The following is a 22,186-nucleotide window of genomic DNA, read 5'->3' as shown; positions in this document are numbered from 1 at the left end:
ACCAAACCGACGCCCCCCAACACCACCCTCCATGCCTGGACCCCGGTCAGCACCGAAGACACCATCCATATGATGAACACCATCCATTCCGGATCACCAACCGACCCATGCCCCCACCACGTCTTCAACAAGGCCGACTCAGTCATCGCACCCCATCTCCGGGACATCATCAACTGCTCCTTCAACACCGCCACCTTCCCGGAGAGCTGGAAACATGCCGAACTCAGCGCTCTCCTGAAGAAACCATCAGCAGACCCCACCGACCTCAAGAACTACCGCCCCATCTCGCTCCTCCCGTTTCCTGCCAAAGTCATCGAGAAGACTGCCAACAGACAGCTAGCCACCTTCCTCGAGACTAATGGATCCCTCGACCACTCGCAGTCCGGCCTCCGAGCCAACCACAGCACCGAGACCGCCCTCATCGCAGCCACTGACGACATCCGAGCCCTGCTCCACAACGAGGAAACAGCGGCCCTCATCCTCCTGGACCTCTCCGCAGCGTTCGACACTGTCTGCCACCGCACCCTAGTGCAGCGCCTCAGCAACATCGGAATCCAAGAGAAGTCACTAGAGTGGATCATCTCGTTCCTCGCCGGAAGAACCCAGAGAGTCCGCCTCCCCCCGTTCAGATCCGAGGCCACCGAAGTCATCTGCGGCGTACCACAAGGATCATCACTCAGCCCCACCCTCTTCAACGTCTACATGAGCCCCCTCGCAGCCATCGCACGCCAACACAACCTCAACATCATCTCCTATGCCGATGACACCCAGCTGATCCTCTCCCTCACCAACGACCCAGCCACCGCCAGAACCAACCTGCACGAAGGGATGAAAGACGTAGCCGAGTGGATGATGAACAGCCGCCTGAAACTGAACTCAGACAAGATGGAAGTCCTCATCCTTGGATCATCACCCTCTGCCTGGGATGACTCCTGGTGGCCCCCTGCCCTGGGCGGCGCACCCAAACCAACGGACCACGCACGCAACCTGGGCTTCATCCTGGACTCCTCCCTCTCGATGACCAGACAAGTCAACGCCGTCTCATCATCATGCTTCAACATCCTACGCATGCTCCGAAAGATCTTCCGATGGATCCCCACCGAAACCAGGAAGACGGTCACCCAGGCACTGGTCACCAGCCGACTGGACTACGGTAACACCCTATACACCGGAACCACGGTCAAACTACAGAAAAGACTCCAACGCATCCAGAACGCCTCCGCACGCCTCATCCTTGACATCCCCCGTCACAGCCACATCTCCGGACACCTGAGAGACTTGCACTGGCTCCCCGTCAGCAAGAGAATCACGTTCCGTCTCCTCACCCACGCACACAAGGCCCTCCACGACCTGGGCCCCAGGTACCTCAACAACCGCCTGACCTTCTACACTCCCACCCGCCAGCTACGATCGACCAGCCACGCCCTCGCCGCCGTGCCACGCATTAAAAAAGCCACCATGGGAGGAAGATCCTTTTCCTACCTGGCAGCCAAGACTTGGAACTCCCTCCCCATCCACCTCCGTCTGACCCAAGACCACCTCTCCTTCAGGAAGCAACTCAAGACCTGGTTGTTCGAGCAGTAGCGTTCCCCCCTCCCCCAGCGCCTTGAGACCCTCCGGGTGAGTAGCGCGCTATACAAATTTCTTGATTGATTGATTGATTGAATTTTGCACAGCAAACAAAACCCATAGCCATTTGGAGCAGAAAACTCAAATCAAAATATGATTGCTAAATTACATTTCACAAATGGTATGTTAAAACAATTCTCAGTTTGCGTTGTGCAAATAACCATGAAGTAGAAGCAAGTGGAAACCAGTTGCAAAGCATAAATGCAGCCCCAGAATGCAATACTCTCTTTCAGAACAGAAGCGTTCTAGTCTACTGTGAGAAGGATAGTATTTGATAAAGGAGAAAGTATATCAGCTGCATGTAAATTATTTTGAGCAAAGTAAGGAGGAATCTATGGGGAATATAAGTTTAACCAATTCTTCTTCAGAAATGGTAAAAAAAATCAGCATGTGTACACAGTGAACATAAATGGAGCTCATCCGTAAAGTGAGTTGTGATTCCGAAAATCTGCCATGGATCTGGCTCTCCTATAAGTACATTGGAAATCCATAAATTAAACAATAATGTTGGCCATGATTTTCTGATTACTCATTGGTCACTACTTCACACCTCTCTTTTTGAGCCTTTTTTGTTGTCCTTCCTCCAGAATGGTTGTCTCCAGGACCATGACAAAATACTTTCTTTCTTAAAGATAATGGCTGAAAAAGTAAGTACACCATAGGCTATGAAATCATGTGAGAACATTCAGGAAGAAGAGCCATATCTTCAGTTTCTTCCTGAAATACAGCAAATTGGGCAGTTGTCGGAGAATGCTTTTTCATAAATGTGTAACAAGCACCAACAGTAAATAGTCTCATGTCCTTTGGCAAAAAAAAGGAACTTTAAGGAAATGTGCTAAGGCTGCCCAAAGGGTGTGGGGTATGTACGTAGATCATATATTGTATTATGGCATTAGTCTAGTGCTTACTGCCCATATGTGGGGCACTAAAACGCATATCCATATGGGTAGCAGACTATACAGTAAGTGTGCGGATGGAAGTGCATTGTCTTTGCTTTCAGCCTATGTGCCAAGTGTTTCCATGTTATGTGCAGTGCCGGTTTCTCTTCGAGGGTGGGAGAGAGTCACCCCCCATCCTGCTGTGAGCCGAGCAGGAAGAAATAGAATGGCAATGAAAATATTTTATTGCCATTTTATTTCTCGCTACGCAGGCCCCACCAGCCCAGAGACATGATGGGCGTGCCCTCTGCTTCCGCAGCAAAGGGCTGGAGCAGAGCCTGGATTGGATGCTCCAAAGAGTGCATGTCACTTTTTCTGGCTGCTTTTTGCTAGCCAAAGTGACATGTGCACTTTGAAGCCCTCTGGGTGGAGACCAGGAACAGGCCTCCATGGCCTTAAGGAGCATCCAGCCAGGATGCTCCATCCAATCCAGGTGCTTCTTTCATGCTGGTTATCAGCATGAGAGCAGCATCTGGATTGGTAAGGGGAGCTCTCTCTCTCTAAGTGCAGAAGGACAGATGCAGGATGCGCAGCCGGGGGTAAGTACCTTTTTGTTAATGTGTTATACATGTGTGTGTAATGCAAGTGTGCAATGTATGTAAATGTGTAGTGCATGTAAGTGTAGTGTTTGTGTTTTAGTTAGTGTTGTTAAGGCTTTTGGTGGGAGGGGTGGTTTACTTTAGGGTTTTGGAGGGAGGGTGTGTTTTCTTTTCTTTTTTTTTAAGCATAGTGGTGGGCCACTTTTCTCGCCCCACCACTTTAAAAGGTTACAGGCTGCCGCTGGTTATGTGTAATGACTATGGGACATGTGGTTATCGGTTTTTGGGACAATGTGTTTAGTGGTGTGGCGGATGACTCAGTGTGAGAGATAGATGCACAGTATTTTAGTTAGTGGTATGCTGCCAGCTCTGGTTGTCTCTTCCGGTCCCTTTTTTAGTAGTTTCATGTTCTCAGTTTATTTTTCTGTGCTGGTTGTGGCGGGAGGTGGGCTTTGCTGTGATCTTGTGGATCCAGGAGAGGTAACAGGTGGAGAGAAAGACTTGGGGGGGAGTTGGAGAACGACCCGGGCAGGCTGTCCCACACTATTCCTTTATGTGATTTCAGTTATGAGATGTCAAGTTAGGAGATTTGCCTTAACTGCCAGGCCAATTTTGTGCAGGTGAAAGAGCCCTTATTAGCTGCAGTCAGAAGGTAGTATGTTGAATATTGAAGTGATAGAAAAGGACAAAGTCAGGCCTCTGATTGATTATGTCTTGAAAATGCATGATGCAGCAAGTGTGGGGAAGGCACATTTGGTTTGGCATGGCATTGCATGGCCATGTCTGGCATGCTGTGTTATGCTGTGCCTCTGACAGTGAAACCAGGACTGGGACTTTAGACATCCCAGTTTTAACATTTAGCCTTTACAGTAGGCCCACAAATGCCCATGTTCTGTATAGAGGATTACTGCAGGTAATTCTGGACCCTGCTAAGTGAGGGTGGGGTCCTTATCTGAAGGCCTTCGACTGGAACAATCCTTAGCCTAAGACAATTTGGCAACTTTATAAATCTGCTGAAGACCATTTCTTGGAGGTCCTATCATCGTACCACTACGGAAGCTCAGAGAAGTAATCATGGGAGGAGATTATTTGCATAGGACTGCCCCTTTCTCAATCCTTTGATTATGCTGCAGTTGACATATAACATTACTAGAGGGCAGCAGAATCAACATAAATCCAAAGAGAGGCTTTAAATTTGCTTGCTGAACTAGCTCTTGTTCTTGTTGGTTTTTGTTGAGCCTGTAGAATGGAGGAGTGGACTGACTGAGTGAATGAGTATCGAGGAATGATTGGACTGTATTTGTGGTGAAGGGGTTGCAGGATTTGGAAGGAAAACTGCAAGAAAAAAAGCAGTTAATGCACAGATGCTTGCTGAGAGATTGAGTGTGTCATCTGTCAGGCATGGGAATCGAACCCTGCTTGTGTGGGTGGAACACAGGAACTTACCCACGGGACCAGACAGGCTTCCCTGTATGTAGTTTGTCAAATCTTCCCTATATCATGGCTATGATGTGTCCTGTGCAGTGGCAGCCATTAGCAATGACACCACGGCCTGTCAGATGCTGATAGGGTCTCTTGTACAGCTGAAGCACATCAAGAGCCTATATCTCAGACGCAAAGTTTAGTGCCTGTGTTGCAGGAAGTTACCCCTGGACAAGGGGTTTGAATCCAGCCACTGCCATTGAAGTATGTTTACATGAAAAAATATCCAGTATTTGATTTTTTGCACGTAAAAAGATTATTTTTACTTAAAAAAAATACAGGAACAATTGAAGTCATTTTTTGATTGCATTAGTTGGGCACATTTACAATCTTGCCACCCCCACTACCACCGGCCACCTCCCTCCTTTTCCTCAAGTAGTTTAAATAGGAGCAAGGTCTTATCTTCATTTATGAATGTATTCGTTCTTTCTTCAAATTGGTGTTCCGGAGAGCACAAATATGGCCTAAGGGTGCCCAGAATGAGCTGCATTATGTGAGGAAGGTGCCATGCAGATAATAAAATAGGTTGAATGGTGTTGATTTAATACAGGGTAAAATTTTGTGCAGGTGAAAGAGCCCTTATTAGCTGCAGTCAGAAGGTAGTATGTTGAATGTTGAAGTAATAGAAAAGGACAAAGTCAGGCCTCCGAGTGACTATGTCTTGAAAATGCACGATGCAACAAGTTTGAGGAAGGGGCATTTGGTTTGGCATAGCATTTCATGACCATGTCTGGCATGCTGTGTTATGCTGTACCTCTGACAGTGAAACTAGGACTTTAGACATCCAAATTTTTATCATATACCATTTACAGTAGGCCCACAAACGCCTATGTTCTGTATAGAGGATTACTGCAGGTAATTCTGGACCCTGCTAAGTGAGGGTGGGGTCCTTATCTGAAAGCCTTCGACTGGAACAATCCTTAGCCTAAGACACTTTGGCAACTTTAGAAATCTGCTGAAGACCATTTGTTGAAGGTCCTATCATCGTACCACTACGGAAGCTCAGAGAAGTAATCATGGGAGGAGATTATTTGCATAGGACTGCCTCTTTCTGAATCCTTTGATTATGCTGCAGTTGACATATAACATTACTAGAGGGCCGCAGCATCAATATAAGTCCAAAGACTTCCACCCAGACAAGCAGGGTTCAATTCCCAGGCCCGACAGATGACACACTCAATCTCTCAGCAAATATCTGTGCATTAACCACTTTTTCTCTTGCAGTTTTCCTTCCAAATCCGGCAACCCCTTCACCACAAATACAGTCCAATCATTCCTCGATACTCATTCACTCAGTCAGTCCACTCCTCCATTCTACAGGCTCAACAAAAACCAACAAGAACAAGGGCTAGTTCAGCAAGCAAATTTAAAGCCTCTCTTTGGATTTATGTTGATGCTGCTGCCCTCTAGTAATGTTATATTTCAACTGCAGCATAATCAAAGGATTGAGAAAGGGGCAGTCCTATGCAAATAATCTCCTCCCATGATTACTTCTCTGAGCTTCCGTAGTGGTACGATGATAGGACCTTCAACAAATGGTCTTCAGCAGATTTCTAAAGTTGCCAAATTTTCTTAGGCTAAGGATTGTTCCAGTCGAAGGCCTTCAGATAAGGACCCCACGCTCACTTAGCAGGGTCCAGAATTACCTGCAGTAATCCTCTATACAAAACATGGGCATTCGTGGGTGTTTGTGGGTCTACTGTAAAGTCTACATGCAAAAACTGGGATGTCTAAAGTCCAAGTCCTGGTCTCACTGTCAGAGGCACAGCATGACATGGTCATGCAATGCCATGCCAAACCAAATGCCCCTTCCCCACACTTGTTGCATCATGCATTTTCAAGACATAATCAATCAGAGGCCTGACTTTGTAATTTTCTATCACTTCAACATACTACCTTCTGACTGCAGCTAATAAGGGCTCTTTCACCTGCTCAAAATTTTACCCTGCATTAAATCAACACCATTCAACCTATTTTATTATCTGCATGGCACCTTCCTCACATAACACAGCTCAATTCTGGCCTCCCTTAGGCCATATTTGTGCTCTACAGAACACCAATTTGAAGAAAAAACAAATACATTCATAAATGAAGATAAGACCTTGCTCCTATTTAAACTACTTGAGCAAAAGGAGGGAGGTGGCAGGTGGTGGTTGGGGTGGCAAGATTTGTAAATGTGCCCAACTAATGCAATCAAAAAATGACTTAAATTGTTCCTGTATTTTTTTTAAGTAAAAATAATCTTTTTACATGCAAAAAAAAAATACTGGACTTTTTTCCATCTAAACATAGTTTAATAGTGGTGTCTGGATTCAAACCCCAATCTAGGAGTAGATTCATGCACCAAAGGCACCAGACTTTGCCTCCGAGATTAAGGCCCTTGACAAGTTTCAGTTGTGCAAGAGACCCTATCAGCATCTGACAGGCCGTGGTGTCATTGCTCATGGCTGCCACTGCACAGGACACATCATTGCCATGATATAGGCAAGATTTGAGAATCTACACATAGGGAAGCCTGTCTGGTCCAGCGGGTAAGTTCCTGCCTTCCTCCCAGACAACCAGGGTTCAACTCCCAGGCCCGACAGATGATACTCTCAATCTCTCAACAAGCATCTGTGTATTAACCACTTTTTTTCGTGCAGTTTTCCTTCCAAATACTGCAACCCCTTCACCACAAATACAATCCAATCATTCCTCGATACTCATTCACTCAGTCATTCCATCCTCTATTCTACAGGCTTAACAAAAACCAACAAGAACAAGAGCTAGTTCAGCAAGCAAATTTAAAGCCTCTCTTTGGATTTATGTTGATGTTGCTGCCCTCTACTAATGTTATATGTCAACTGCAACATAAATAAAGGATTGAGAAAGAGGTGGTCCTATGCATATAATCTCCTCCCATGATTCCTTCTCTGAGCTTCAATAGTGGTACGCTGATAGGACCTTCAACAAATGGTCTTCAGCAGATTTCTAAAGTTGCCAAATTGTCTTAGGCTAAGGATTGTTCCAGTAGAAGGCCTTCAGATAAGGACCCCACCCTCACTTAGCAGGGTCCAGAATTACCTGCAGTAATCCTCCATACAGAAAATGTGAGTTCGTGGGTGTTTGTGGGTCTGCTGTAAAGGCTTCATGTTAAAACTGGGATGTTTAAAGTCCCAGTTCTGGTCTTACTGTCAGAAAACACAGCATAACACAGCATGCCAGACATGGCCATGTAATACCATGCCAAACCAAATGTACCTTCCCCACACTTGCTGTATCATGCATTTTCAAGACATAATCAATCAGAGGCCTGACTTTGTACTTTTCTATCACTTCAACATTAAACATACTACTTTCTGACTGCAGCTAATAAGGGCTCTTTCACCTGCACCAAATTTTGCCCTGCATTAAATCAACACCATTCAACCTATTTTATTATCTGCATGGCACCTTTCTCACATAACACAGCTCAATTCTGGCCTCCCTTAGGCCATATTTGTGCTCTCCAGAACACCAATTTGAAGAAAAAACGAATACATTCATAAACGAAGATAAGACCTTGCTCCTATTTAAACTACTTGAGCAAAAGGAGGGAGGTGGCAGGTGGTGGTGGGGGTGGCAAGATTTTTAAATGTGCCCAACTAATGCAATCAAAAAATGACTTAAATTGTTCCTGTATTTTTTTTAAGTTAAAATAATCTTTTTTGTGCAAAAAATGAAATCCTGGATTTTTTTCCACATAAACATACTTCAATGGGTGGAGACTGGATTCAAACCCCTGTCCAGGGGTAGTTTCCTGCACCAAAGGCACTAGACTTTGCCTCTGAGTAATAGGCTCTTGATGGGTTTCAGTTGTGCTAGAGACCCTATCAGCATCTGACAGGCCGTGGTGTCATTGCTAATGGCTGCCACTGCACAGGACACATCATAGCCAGATATAGGGAAGATTTGACAAGGTACATATAGGGAAGCCTGTCTGGTCCTGTGGTTAAGTTCCTGCCTTCCACTCAGACAAGCAGTGTTCAATTCCCAGGCCCAACAGTTGACACACTCAATCTCTCAGCAAGCATCTGTGCATTAACCACTTTTTTTCTTGCAGTTTTCCTTCCAAATACAGCAACCCCTTCACGACAAATACAGTCCAATCATTCCTCTATACTCATTCACTCAGTCATTCCACTCCTCCATTCTACAGGCTCAACAAAAACCAACAAAAACAAGAGCTAGTTCAGCAAGCAAATTTAAAGCCTCTCTTTAGATTTATGTTGATGCTGCTGCTGCTGCCCTCTACTAATGTTATATGTCAACTACAAAATAATCAAAGGATTGAGAAAGGGGCAGTCCTATGCAAATAATCTCCTCCCATGATTACTTCTCTGAGCTTCCGTAGTGGTACGATGATAGGACCTTCAACAAATGGTCTTCAGCAGATTTCTAAAGTTGCCAAATTGTCTTAGGCTAAGGATTGTTCCAGTCGAAGGCCTTCAGATAAGGACCCCACCCTCACTTAGCAGGGTCCAGAATTACCTGCAGTAATCCTCTATACAGAAAACGGGCGTTCATGGGTGTTTGTGGGCCTATTGTAAAGGCTACATGTTAAAACTGGGATGTCTAAAGTCCCAGTTCTGGTCTCACTGTCAGAGACACAGCATAACACAGCATGCCAGACATGGCCATGCAATGCCATGCCATGCCATGCCAAACCAAATGTCCCTTCCCCACCCTTGCTGCATCATGCATTTTCAAAATATAATCAATCAGAGGCCTGACTTTGTACTTTTCTATCACTTCAACATTAAACATACTACTTTCTGACTACAGCTAATAAGGGCTCTTTCACCTGCACAAAATTTTACCCTGCATTAAATCAACACCATTCAACCTATTTTATTATCTGCATGGCACCTTTCTCACATAACACAGCTCAATTCTGGCCTCCCTTAGGCCATATTTGTGCTCTCCAGAACACCAATTTGAAGAAAAAACGAATACATTCATAAATGAAGATAAGACCTTGCTCCTATTTAAACTACTTGAGCAAAAGGAGGGAGGTGGCAGGTGGTGGTGGGGGTGGCAAGATTTGCAAATGTGCCCAACTAATGCAATCAAAAAATGACTTAAATTGTTCCTGTATTTTTTTTAAGTAAAAATAATCTTTTTTGTGCAAAAAATCAAATCCTGGATTTTTTTCCATGTAAACATACCTCAATGGTGGTGGCTGGATTCAAACCCCTGTCCAAGGGTAGCTTCCTGCACCAAATGCACTAGACTTTGCCTCTGAGTTATAGGCTCTTGACAGGTTTCAGTTGTGCAAGAGACCCTATCAGCATCTTACAGGCCGTGGTGTCATTGCTAATGGCTGCCACTGCACAGGACACATCATAGCCATGATATAGGGAAGATTTGAAAAGATACATATAGGGAAGCCTGTGTGGTCCAGTGGGTAAGTTCCTGCCTTCCACTCAGACAATGAATGTTCAATTCCCAGGCCCAACAGATGACACACTCAATCTCTCAGCAAGCATCTGTGCATTAACCACTTTTTTTCGTGCAGTGTTCCTTCCAAATACTGCAACCCCTTCACGACAAATACAGTCCAATCATTCCTCTATACTCATTCACTCAGTCATTCCACTCCTCCATTCTACAGGCTCAACAAAAACCAACAAGAACAAGAGCTAGTTCAGCAAGCAAATGTAAAGCCTCTCTTTGGATTTATGTTGATGCTGCTGCCCTCTACTAATGTTATATGTCAACTGCAACATAATCAAACGATTTAGAACGGGGCAGTCCTATGCAAATAATCTCCTCCCATGATTACTTCTCTGAGCTTCCGTAGTGGTACGATGATAGGACCTTCAACAAATGGTCTTCAGCAGATTTCTAAAGTTGCCAAATTGTCTTAGGCTAAGGATTGTTCCAGTCGAATGCCTTCAGATAAGGACCCCACCCTCACTTAGCAGGGTCCAGAATTACCTGCAGTAATCCTCCATACAGAAAATGGGTGTTCATGGGTGTTTGTGGGCCTATTGTAAAGGCTACATGTTAAAACTGGGATGTCTAATGTCCCAGTTCTGGTTTCACTGTCAGAGGCACAGCATGCCAGACATGGCCATGTAATGCCATGCCAAACCAAATGTTCCTTCCCCACACTTGCTGCATCATGCATTTTCAAGACATAATCAATCAGAGGTCTGACTTTGTACTTTTCTATCACTTCAACATTAAACATACAAACTTCTGACTGCAGCTAAAAAGGGCTCTTTCACCTGCACAAAATTTTACCCTGCATTAAATCAACACCATTCAACCTATTTTATTATCTGCATGGCACCTTTCTCACATAACACAGCTCAATTCTGGCCTCCCTTAGGCCATATTTGTGCTCTCCAGAACACCAATTTGAAGAAAAAACGAATACATTCATAAATTAAGATAAGACCTTGCTCCTATTCAAACTACTTGAGCAAAAGGAGGGAGGTGGCAGGTGGTGGTGGGGTGGCAAGATTTGCAAATGTGCCCAACTAATGCAATCAAAAAATGACTTAAATTGTTCCTGTATTTTTTTTAAGCAAAAATAATCTTTTTTGTGCAAATAATCAAATCCTGGATTTTTTTCCATGTAAACATACTTCCATGGTGGTTGCTGGATTCAGGGGTAGCTAGGAGTAGCTTCTGGCACCAAAGGCACTAGACCTTGCCTCTGAGCTATAGGCGCTTGACAGGTTTCAGTTCTGCAAGAGACCCTGTCAGCATCTGACAGGCCGTGGTGTCATTGCTAATGGCTGCCACTGCACAGGACACATCATAGCCATGATATAGGGAAGATTTGACAAGGTACATATAGGGAAACCTGTCTGGTCCGGTGGGTAAGTTCCTTCCTTCCACCGAGACAAGCAGGGTTCAATTCCCAGGCCTGACAGATGACACACTCAATCTCTCAGCAAGCATCTGTGCATTAACCACTTTTTTCTTGCAGTTTTCCTTCCAAATCCTGCAACCCCTTCACCACAAATACAGTCCAATCATTCCTCGATACTCATTCACTCAGTCATTCCACTCCTCCATTCTACATGCTCAACAAAATCCAACAAGAACAAGAGCTCGTTCAGCAAGCAAATTTAAAGCCTCTCTTTGGATTTATGTTGATGGTGCTGCCCTCTAGTAATGTTATATGTCAACTGCAGCATAATCAAAGGATTGAGAAAGGGGCAGTCCTATGCAAATAATCTCCTCCCATGATTACTTCTCTGAGCTTCCGTAGTGGTACGATGATAGGACCTTCAACAAATGGTCTTCAGCAGATTTCTAAAGTTGCCAAATTGTCTTAGGTTAAGGATTGTTCCAGTCGAAGGCCTTCAGATAAGGACCCCACCCTCACTTAGCAGGGTCCAGAATTACCTGCAGTAATCCTCTATAGAGAACATGGGCGTTCGAGGGCCTATTGTAAAGTCTACGTGCTAAAACTGGGATGTCTAAAGTCCCAGTCTTGGTCTCACTGTCAGAGGCACAGCATGCCAGACATGGCCATGCAATGCCATGCCAAACCAAATGCCCTTTCCTCACACTTGCTGCATCATGCATTTTCAAGACATAATCAATCAGAGGCCTGACTTTGTCCTTTTCTATCACTTCAACATTCAACATACTACCTTTTGACTGCAGCTAATAAGGGCTCTTTCACCTGCGCAAAATTTTACCCTGCATTAAATCAACACCATTCAACCTATTTTATTATGTGCATGGCACCTTCCTCACATAATACAGCTCAATTCTGGCCCCCCTTTGGCCATATTTGTGCTCTCCAGAACACCAATTTGAAGAAAAAACGAATACATTCATAAATGAAGATAAGACCTTGCTCCTATTTAAACTACTTGAGCAAAAGGAGGGAGGTGGCAGGTGGTGGTGGGGGTGGCAAGATTTGTAAATGTGCCCAACTAATGCAATCAAAAAATGACTTAAATTGTTCCTGTATTTTTTTTAAGTTAAAATAATCTTTTTTGTGCAAAAAATCAAATAATGGATTTTGTTCCATGTAAACATACTTCAATGGTGGAGGCTGGATTCAAACCCTTGTCCAGGGGTAGCTTCCTGCACCAAAGGCACTAGACTTTGCCTCCGAGTTATAGGCTCTTGACGGTTTTCAGTTGTGCAAGAGACCCTATCAGCATCTGACAGGCCGTGGTGTCATTGCTAATGGCTGCCACTGCACAGGACACATCATAGCCATGATATAGGGAAGATTTGACAAGTCATATAGAGGGAAGCCTGTCTGGTCCAGTGGGTAAGTTCCTGCCTTTCACTCAGACAAGCAGGGTTCAATTCCCAGGCCTGACAGATGACACACTCAATCTCTCAGTAAGCATCTGTGCATTAACCACTTTTTTCTTGCAGTTTTCCTTCCAAATCCTTCAACCCCTTCACCACAAATACAGTCCAATCATTCCTCAATACTCATTCACTCAGTCATTCCACTCCTCCATTCTACATGCTCAACAAAATCCAACAAGAACAAGAGCTCGTTCAGCAACCAAATTTAAAGCCTCTCTTTGGATTTATGTTGATGCTGCTGCCCTCTTGTAATGTTATATGTCAACTGCAGCATAATTAAAGGATTGAGAAAGGGGCAGTCCTATGCAAATAATCTCCTCCCATGATTACTTCTCTGAGCTTCCGTAGTGGTACGATGATAGGACCTTCAACAAATGGCCTTCAGCAGATTTCTAAAGTTGCCAAATTGTCTTAGGTTAAGGATTGTTCCAGTCGAAGGCCTTCAGATAAGGACCCCACCCTCACTTAGCAGGGTCCAGAATTACCTGCAGTAATCCTCTATACAGAAAATGGGCGTTCGTGGGTGTTTGTGGGCCTACTGTAAAGACTTACCTGGCAGTGGAGACACCATGGTGACGTGGTTGTTTTTTCTGTGGTTTCCGAGTAGGAGGTTCCAGTTTTTCCAGCGAGTGGAGCTCTTTTCTTCAGTGTGAAATCGGGGACCTTTCCAGAAGGGATCTCTGCGAAGATGGCGGCTAATCGAGCGCGCCGAAATGCCGTGAGGTTCTCAGCAGTTGAAGATGACAAGATGGATTGATTGTTGTTCAGCCGCTCAGTGCTGCAAAAGGAACTTGGATTCAGACCTGATCAGATTGACTACCTGTTTGCTTTTCCTGGAGGTAAAGTCTTTGAAGTGATTTTCACCACCTTTGCTTTGTTTGAACAGTGCCTCAAGCGCTTTAAAGAAAGAAATGACTCTGCACCTTTGAAAGTATTTTCCATCTATGCCTTGACTCAGCCTCAGAAGAGATGGGTGAATGTCTCCATGTTTAATGAGTATGTTCAGAGCGCTGACATTATCACTTGGCTCAATCAGTTTTGTGTTGTTTCTCATGGGGAACGAGTTAGAGATGCTGATGGTGTAAAGACTGGCTACTTTAAAGCCTTGGTATCCTTAAAGAGAGACCGTGCCACTGAGGAACTGAGGCACATACCTAGCACTATTAGACTTGGTGGAGCCACAGGCACTGTCTTCTATGTGGGTCAGCCTAGGAGATGCAGGAAATGTAATTTGGAGGGGCACTTGGCTAAGGACTGTACTGCACCTTTCTGCACTAAGTGTAGAAACACTGGACATGAAGCTGTTGATTGTGTGGCTGAAAAAACGTGCAATCTTTGTGGCTCAACAGAGCATGAGTTTAAAAACTGCCCCTCCTCCTATGCCTTTAAAATCAAAGCTGCGCGACCGGAGCAACCTTTCACTCCCCACCAGAGTAGAGGGAGGTCAAGGGAAGATGTAGAGGAGGAGGAGGAAGAATTAATCAGGCTTGGTTTGGAGGAGGAAAGATTAGCTCTCCAACCTGGTTTATCCTTGTCTGAGGCAAAGGTGGATTTAACTGTGAAGCAAGACACCTCTGGGGAAGGTGCTTCAGTTTTGGCGGGAAAACAAGCAGGTGCAGTTGATGAGGCTGGGAACTGCATGGAACTTAATGAGGGTGATTCACCAGGTGCCCCTGATCAACCAATCATGGCTCCCACACCGGATTTAAATTTGGCTGTCCAACACACAGCAGACGTCCTCCAAAACCACTGGGGGGGGTGGTGCCCAACATCACCTGGGTGCTACTGAAAGGAATGGTATCATCAGTGCTGGAGGCTCTTCTCTGATATCCACCACAGGTGCAGCTCTTGACGCACCCCAGGTGCAACCTGTTCCACTTTCTGCTCCACAGCCACATGGCACTGTTATGGATGACAGTCTGTATGTTACACCTAAGGTATTTTCCACTCCAAGCCAGCACTCACTAGAACCCACTTCATCTGGTACTGCAAATGCGGTTGGCACTCAAGGTACAGTGTCTACAATTTCCTCTATAGACTCTTGCAGTGAGATAGAGTTCGCCTGTACAGCCCTGGAAAACTCTTCTTTCTCTGACACTGCGGTTGCTGGTGAGGTAGTTGAGTGGGGCAAGGATGACATTTTTGTTGAGGAAGAGGTTGAATCTGCCATGGATGTCTCAACCTCATTAAAAAGGAAGGAGAAAGAGGGTGATGACACGGAAGAGACTGGGTTTGAGAGCAATGACTCTAGAGACTTGTGCACACAGGATGTCAGGCGTAATTCCCAGGCGGTGACAGGGGAGGATGCTTTTACCCCTGTGATAAAGCGGAAGACTAAGAAGAGGAATAGGAAATTGGACTGAAAGTACCATTTTACAATGTCTATGTTTTTCAGATATTTCCTGATGCTTCTCTTGGGGAGTATTAATGTTAGGTGCTTGGGTGATGATGTGAAAAGCTCATCAATTTTTGACTTTTTGAGCCTGCAAAAATTGGACATGATTTTCTTACAGGAATGCGCTATCCCAGAACTATCTAAGGACACAAAATTGCAACAAATGTGGACTTGTGGCCCTTCCATCTGGTCAGGCTGTAATTCTGACCGAAATGCGGGGATAGGCATTTTATTTTGTAGTAATGACTTTGTTGTTCTGAACGTTCAACATGTGGTTAAAGGGCGATTACTATGTGTGGATGTTACTTGGAATGGCCATGATTTACGCCTTATTAATGTGTACTGCCCTACATCATTGTCCTGCAGAAAGAATGTTTTGAGCTTCCTGCCTCAGCTCCTTTTATGCAACAGGAATGTTTTTCTAGGTGGGGATTTCAACTGTTTATTGGCTGTGGAAGACAGATCCTCTTCTTCTGCAGTACACCTGGACGGTAGCTCAACCTCACTGAAAAGTATTATTTCTGATTTTCATTTGCAGGATTCTTACAGATTGTTGCATCCTAATGATCCAGGTTACACTTGGGTTAGTTCCAACTCTCCCACTAAGTCACGCATAGATTTTATCTTTGCAAGTCCCGCAGAAAAGATAGTTTCAGCCACTCTCATTCCGGTTTTCTTTTCCGATCATCACCTCATTTCAGTTGGCGTCTCCATAGCAGATATACCTCTTAGAGGGAAGGGTCTGTGGAGACTCAATATTCTTTTACTCAATGACAAGGCTACCCGGGATAAGTTTAGTTACTATTACCAAAATTGGCAGTCCTTGAAAATTCTTTTCCCCTCAGTCAGTGAATGGTGGGAGGACATTAAGATCCGTATACAGTCCTTCTTTATTCGGGAGGGAACTAGAGTGGCTAGAGACAGGCGGTGTAGAATCAACCATTTGCAAATCCGGCTCCAGAATTTGTCAAAGCTATTTGAGCACGGTTTTGATGTACAGGCAGACATTCTATTGTGCAAGCAGAGGTTATCCTCCTTGTACCATGAATTTACTAAAGGGTTGATACTCCGCAGTAGGGTTCAGTTCCTGGAGAACAATGAGACGTGCTCTAGGTTTTTCTTTCTAAAAGCAAGGGCTACTGGGAGAATTATAGATGCCATGATGGACTCCCACGGTACCACTCATACCACTACTGAAGGAATCCGAGACAGTGTGCATGCTTTCTATAGCGACTTCTATGGGCCCAAAGTTTCAGACAATGCAACTGGGAATTTTTTCATGCAACATCTGCAGTTGTCTTTGTCTGAAGAGGATAAGGAAGTTCTTGAAGGGGACTTGGTGCTTGCAGACCTCAAAAGGGCCATGCTCAGCTTGCCTAAGGGGAGATCCCCCGGTTCTGATGGCATACCTGTAGAGTTCTATGCTACATTTTGGGACTTAGTGGGCTCCGACTTGCTTGAAGTCTTTCATTGTTCTATGAGGGAAGGATTGCTCCCCAATTCCTTGAGAGGTGGTTGCATAAGACTTATCTACAAGAAGAAAGGTGATAGAGCTGATGTAAAGAACTGGCGTCCAATCAGCCTTCTCAATGTAGACTTTAAAATATTGTCTAAAACTTTGTTCCTTCGGTTGCGGCCTGTTGTTTCCACAGTCGTTGAATCAGACCAAACGTGTGGCATACCTGGGCGTAAGATAGCTGACAATTTATGTTTGGTTAGGGATGTGTTATCATATGTCAAAGACCGTGGGTTACCTATGTGTTTGCTGAACCTGGATCAGGAAAAGGCTTTCGATCGGCTAAACCACTCTTTTATGTTTCAGGTTTTAAAACATTTGAATTTTGGTCCAGCTTTTAGGCCCTGGATTTCTTTATTGTATACCAATTGTTACAGCAGGGTCATGGTCAATGGCACGTTGACTGCCTCTTTTCCTGTTTTGTCAGGGGTACGGTAGGGATGTCCTTTGTCCCCCCTCTTGTTCATTTTGGCCATCAAACCCTTTCTTGCAACTCTGAGGGCTGATAAACTGATTAAAGGGATCCCTGTCCCTGGAGGTAGGGGGGTTTCTGTCATTGCCTCTGCTTATATGGACGATGTATCTGTTTTTTGTGCAGATAATATTTCCATCCGGCAGGTTTTATGGTATTGTAGTAGGTTTTCCTTTGCTTCGTCATCGAGGATTAACCTGGCAAAGAGTGAGTGTTTGTACGTCAACTGGAAGGAAGATAAGATGGACTGGGGCCTTAAGGAAGTGCAAGATCGCGTCAAGGTTCTTGGTCTGTTTTTTGGTGAGGGTGGTAGCTTGCAGAGCTGGTCTGAATGCATGTCCAAGGTAAAGCAGAAGATTGCACTTTGGGGTTTGCGGTCACTTACTATGACTGGTAAAATACTTGTTGCAAAGGCAGAATTTCTATTGTGCCTTCTGTATATTGCAGTGGTTTACCCCGTCCCCCGACACTGCCTTACACTGCTACAGAGGTGGGTTTTTCAGTTCATTTGGGGAGGAAAGCAAGAACGAGTGGCTCGCCTGACCATGTTAAAGCCTGTGGATTTGGGTGGCAAGAGTGCTCCAAACATTGGTCTCGCCTTGCAATCTTTGTTTATTTGCACCATGATTAGGGGGAGTATTTGTCTGGATAAGGAAGAAAGGAAGTGGTCTTTTTTTGCCAGTTTCTGGCTGAATTTTCTGGTGTGCAGAACATGGGGCATGGTTGTCTCAAATAGCATGCCTCATTCGGAATCCTGCCCATTTGCTTACTTTTATGCCAGGAAATTCATTAGGACTCACAATTTACACGCACTTCCTTTGGGCTTGATCTCACCTAGGCTCATTCGCAAATCTGTTACTGGGGCCCAGCAGCAGGTACCAGTCAGGGGATTTTCAGACCTGGCTTCTAAGGCTATTTGGGCAAATGTTTCTGTACGGTACCTTCAAAATATCCATTGTGACCTGGCATGGTCCACAGCACATGGTTGCCTGCCTCTTCGCCTTTTTTTGTTTAGGCGACGATGTTCTAGGGCACCCTTTTGTGTCAGGAAGGGTTGTTTGGCAGAAGAATCTTGTGACCACCTCTTTTGGTACTGCCCCATGGCACAACAGGTGTGGGCTTAGGTGGAAGTATGGCTTTCTTCCCTGAATTCTGATGTGGTTTTGTCTAGAGAGGGTGTGATATTTGGCCTGTTCGTTTCCAGCTCCCCATGTCAGAAGTATTGGATTGTGGTTAATTGCTTGAAGGATGCTTTGTGGAGGGCTAGAAATCTTCTACTTTTCAAAGGTGTTGATCTCTCCCCACAAGTGGTCTATGCTCTTGGTTGTTACTTGGTCCACGATTACTTGTCTAAAGATATATGTCTGAAGGGTAAGGTGCCTACCTATTTGGAATGGTGTTGGAGTGATCATGGGTGATGAATGGTTTATTTTTTAGTTTCTAACACAGGAGTTGCTGTGTTTCTTGGGATTGATCTTTGTTTTTTTTCTTTTATCCCATTGCTTTTAAACATTCCTGCTTTTAGTTTCTTTTACTTCGGAATGCATTAACATCTAGATGTTAACCTGGTGTTGGCCTAGGCACTGTGTGCGGGTTTTCACCTGGTCCAATGTCGTGCCACCTGAAACGTGGATTGGCTAACATGTATTCTGTCTTTTAATGGTTGAATAAAGGTTTTGAAACTTAAAAAAACAAAAAAAAACATGTTAAAACTGGGATGTTTAAAGTCCCAGTTCTGGTCTCACTGTCAGAGGCACAGCATAACAGAGCATGCCAGACATGGCCATGCAATGCCATGCCAAACCAAATGTCCCTTCCCCACACTTGCTGCATCATGCATTTTCAAGACATAATCAATCAGAGGCCTGACTTTGTCCTTTTCTATCACTTCAACATTCAACATACTACTTTCTGACTGCAGCTAATAAGGGCTCTTTCACCTGCACAAAATTTTACCATGCATTAAATCAACACCATTCAACCTATTTTATTATCTGCATGGCACCTTTCTCACATAACACAGCTCAATTCTGGCCTCCCTTAGGCCATATTTGTGCTCTCCAGAACACCAATTTGAAGAAAAAACGAATACATTCATAAATGAAGATAAGACCTTGCTCCTATTTAAACTACTTGAGCAAAAGGAGGGAGGTGGCAGGTGGTGGTGGGGGTGGCAAGATTTGTAAATGTGCCCAACTAATGCAATCAAAAAATGACTTAAATTGTTCCTGTATTTTTTTAAAGTAAAAATAATCTTTTTTGTGCGAAAAATCAACTCCTGGATATTTTTCCATGTAAACATACTTCCATGGTGGTGGCTGGATTCAAACCCCTGTCTAGGGGTAGCTTCGGGCACCAAAGGCACTAGACCTTCCCTCTGAGCTATAGGCTCTTGACAGGTTTTGATTGTGCAAGAGACCCTATCAGCATCTGACAGGCCGTGGTGTCATTGCTAATGGCTGCCACTGCACAGGACACATCATAGCCATGATATAGGGAAGATTTCACAAGGTCCATATAGGGAAACCTGTCTGGTCCAGTGGGTAAGTTCCTGCCTTCCCCCCAGACAAGCAGGGTTCAATTCCCGGGCGTGACAGATGACACACTCAATCTCTCAGCAAGCATCTGTGCATTAACCACTTTTTTCTTGCAGTTTTCCTTCCAAATCCTGCAACCCCTTCACCACAAATACAGTCCAATCATTCCTCGATACTCATTCACTCAGTCATTCCACTCCTCCATTCTACATGCTCAACAAAATCCAACAAGAACAAGAGCTCGTTCAGCAAGCAAATTTAAAGCCTCTCTTTGGATTTATGTTGATGGTGCTGCCCTCTAGTAATGTTATATGTCAACTGCAGCATAATCTAAGGATTGAGAAAGGGGCAGTCCTATGCAAATAATCTCCTCCCATGATTACTTCTCTGAGCTTCCGTAGTGGTACGATGATAGGACCTTCAACAAATGGTCTTCAGCAGATTTCTAAAGTTGCCAAATTGTCTTAGGCTAAGGATTGTTCCAGTCGAAGGCCTTCAGATAAGGACCCCACCCTCACTTAGCAGGGTCCAGAATTACCTGCAGTAATCCTCTATACCGAACATGTGCGTTCGAGGGCCTTCTGTAAAGTCTACGTGCTAAAACCGGGATGTCTAAAATCCCAGTCCTGGTCTCACTGTCACTGTCACTGTCACAGGCACAGCATAACACAGCATGCCAGACATGGCCATGCAATGCCATGCCAAACCAAATGCCACTTCCCCACACTTGCTGCATCATGCATTTTCAAGACATAATCAATCAGAGGCCTGACTTTGTCCTTTTCTATCACTTCAACATTCAACATACTACTTTCTGACTGCAGCTAATAAGGGCTCTTTCACCTGCACAAAATTTTACCATGCATTAAATCAACACCATTCAACCTATTTTATTATCTGCATGGCACCTTTCTCACATAACACAGCTCAATTCTGGCCTCCCTTAGGCCATATTTGTGCTCTCCAGAACACCAATTTGAAGAAAAAACGAATACATTCATAAATGAAGATAAGACCTTGCTCCTATTTAAACTACTTGAGCAAAAGGAGGGAGGTGGCAGGTGGTGGTGGGGGTGGCAAGATTTGTAAATGTGCCCAACCAATGCAATCAAAAAATGACTTAAATTGTTCCTGTATTTTTTTTAAGTAAAAATAATCTTTTTTGTGCAAAAAATCAAATCCTGGATTTTTTTCCATGTAAACATACCTCAATGGTGGTGGCTGGATTCAAACCCCTGTCCAAGGGTAGCTTCCTGCACCAAAGGCACTAGACTTTGCCTCTGAGCTATAGGCACTTGACAGGTTTTAGTTGTGCAAGAGACCCTATCAGCATCTTACAGGCCGTGGTGTCATTGCTAATGGCTGCCACTGCACAGGACACATCATAGCCATGATATAGGGAAGATTTGAAAAGGTACATATAGGGAAGCCTGTCTGGTCCAGTGGGTAAGTTCCTGCCTTCCACTCAGACAAGGAATGTTCAATTCCCAGGCCCAACAGATGACACACTCAATCTCTCAGCAAGCATCTGTGCATTAACCACTTTTTTTCGTGCAGTGTTCCTTCCAAATACTGCAACCCCTTCACGACAAATACAGTCCAATCATTCCTCTATACTCATTCACTCAGTCCTTCCACTCCTCCATTCTACAGGCTCAACAAAAACCAACAAGAACAAGAGCTAGTTCAGCAAGCAAATGTATAGCCTCTCTTTGGATTTATGTTGATGCTGCTGCCCTCTAATAATGTTATATGTCAACTGCAACATAATCAAAGGATTGAGAACGGGGCAGTCCTATGCAAATAATCTCCTCCCATGATTACTTCTCTGAGCTTCCGTAGTGGTACGATGATAGGACCTTCAACAAATGGTCTTCAGCAGATTTCTAAAGTTGCCAAATTGTCTTAGGCTAAGGATTGTTCCAGTCGAACGCCTTCAGATAAGGACCCCACCCTCACTTAGCAGTGTCCAGAATTACCTGCAGTAATCCTCTATACAGAAAATGGGCGTTTGTGGGTGTTTGTGGGTCTACTGTAAAGGCTACATCTTAAAACTGGGATGTCTAAAGTCCTAGTCTCACTGTCAGAGGCACAGCATGCCAGACATGGCCATGCAATGCCATGCCAAACCAAGCCAAACCAAATGTCTCTTCCCCACACTTGCTGCATTATGCATTTTCAAGATATAATCAATCAGAGGCCTGACTTTGTACTTTTCTATCACTTCAACATTAAACATACTACCTTCTGACTGCAGCTAATAAGGGCTCTTTCACCTGCACAAAATTTTCCCCTGCATTAAATCAACACCATTCAACCTATTTTATTATCTGCATGGCACCTTTCTCACATAACACAGCTC

The sequence above is a fragment of the Pleurodeles waltl genome, chromosome 4_2, assembly GCF_031143425.1.
Source record: "Pleurodeles waltl isolate 20211129_DDA chromosome 4_2, aPleWal1.hap1.20221129, whole genome shotgun sequence".
In the NCBI taxonomy this organism is placed as follows: Eukaryota; Metazoa; Chordata; class Amphibia; order Caudata; family Salamandridae; genus Pleurodeles; species Pleurodeles waltl.
The sequence above is the reverse complement of the archived record's forward strand: the minus strand, read 5'-3'. Positions refer to the sequence as shown.